A 1,765-nucleotide genomic window follows, 5' to 3' on the forward strand; every position below is an offset into this window, starting at 1 on the left:
GTGAGGGGGCAGCTCCCGCCCCGGGGCGCGGGGGGTGCTGGGGGGCTGCTCTCTAGCGCCCGGGGCGCGGGGGGTGCTGGCGGCGCGGCTGCCCCTCACCCCCTGCCCCCGCACAGCTCCTGGGGCACCTGCTGCTGGTGGCGAGCCAGACGGCGAAGGCGCAGGGGCTGTCGGACGGCTACCGCGTGGGTGAGTGCGTGGCGCGTGTGGCGTGGCCCCCCGTGCCGGTTCCCGCGGGGCGCGCACCGTGACACCTCTCTCTGCCGGCAGTGATCAACGATGGGCGGCTGGGCGCCCAGTCTGTCTACCACCTCCACCTGCATGTGCTGGGCGGGCGCCAGATGGGCTGGCCGCCAGGATGAGCAGTGGCTGCCGAACCCAGCTCTGCAATAAAGCGCCAGCTGCCAGGATGGGGCCGCGGCCTGCTCACTCTGCCCTGCGCCTGGGTCCTGGGGTCTGCGCCGAGTTCGGCCCCTGCTTCACCGCTACCCCCGCTCTGCCCTGCGGCTCGAGGACGTGCCAGGGATGGGAGGAGGCAAAAGCTGGCAGCCCCTTTCGCTCCCCGCCACGGCTGTGGGAGCTGGGGAGCAATCGCCCACGGGCCCGCATCTCTGTGGCGCAAGGACAGGTGGAGATGTCTCGCTGTCTCAGCCTTTCAGCCCTCCCAGGGCACTGCTGGGCCGCATCCTGCCGCCCTGAGGATGCACCAGGCAGACCTTTGCCAAGGGGACACAGCCACAGGTCCAGCAGGCGAGATCCTAAGCAGACAGGGCCAAGAAGCAGAGAGCAGTGGGGCATCCCCCACAGGCAGTGAGTATGGCGGGGGCCCACAAGAGCACTGCCCTCTTCACAGAAAGGAGCGCTGCCCCCCGAGCCTCAAGCACGGGCACCCCCAGGGGTTGGCTTTAGGCCCCGCTGCCGGGAGGGCCAGCTGATCGCTGGGCTCACACCCAGGCCCAGAGCCCTTTGGCTGGATGCGCTGTTCCCTGTCGGTGCTGCCCTGCAGCTGCACCAGCCCATTGCTGTGGGCATGGGCAACTGGGGCACGTGTCCCCGCTAATGCCAACGCCACCAGTGGCTTCTGCGGGTGCTCGCCAGCCCCATCCTCGCTGCCACCACCAGCTTCTGAGTCTGGGGGGGCAGTCGTAAGAGGCACCAGTCACCCGTGGCTGCGGGGTCGGTTTGGGTTCCTCCCTGGCACTGCACAGGGGTCCCAGGCATGAGATCAGCATCAGGTCCAGATCCCTGGGCATGGCCCTGCCTTGCTCATGAACCCTGTTGCAGCAGGATCCCAAGGTTTCAGCCTTGCCAGGGGTCATCCAGAGCCATCCCTGCTCCCTCTGCAGCCACTTGTGTGCCGGCTGCGCTTGCATTTCAGGCCCAGGCACCCTGCCCCCACTCTGGGTCTGGGCATCAGGCCCTCGGACCTCATGGTTTCTAGCAAGCGGCAGGTTCTGAGGTCTTCTCTGTGCTTTCTGGAGTCTGGGTTTTGAGTGGGGTGGGTGCAAGGCACATCACAACCATGGCCAGAGTAGCAATAAAGCTTCGGGTGAGGTCCCTAGGCACAGCCTGTTGCATAGTACAGGTTCTACCACTGCAAAATCCGTCAGCCAGCCTGGAAAACTCGCATCCAAGTGTCATAAAGGAGTTGGCCAAGGCATCCGACTCCTTTGTGGCACAGGTAAGGCAGGATGGAGACTTGGGGGATTCCATGTGGCTGTACAGGAAAACACCAGTGCTGCCTGTTTACTAAACAAGAAAGGAG

The 1,765-nt window shown here is 65.7% G+C and overlaps 1 long non-coding RNA gene across 1 annotated transcript; it reads left to right on the plus strand.

Moving 5' to 3' along the window:
* Positions 1 to 60: 60 nt before the first annotated feature.
* LOC109297929 lies at positions 61 to 429 on the plus strand. The gene is made up of 2 exons (XR_002097467.1): positions 61 to 189; positions 271 to 429. It is a non-coding gene; the product is annotated as an uncharacterized LOC109297929 (long non-coding RNA).
* The last annotated feature ends 1,336 nt before the right edge of the window (positions 430 to 1,765 follow it).

Source organism: Gavialis gangeticus, unplaced genomic scaffold (assembly GCF_001723915.1).
Source record: "Gavialis gangeticus isolate Ggan-Ray unplaced genomic scaffold, GavGan_comp1, whole genome shotgun sequence".
NCBI lineage: Eukaryota > Metazoa > Chordata > Crocodylia > Gavialidae > Gavialis > Gavialis gangeticus.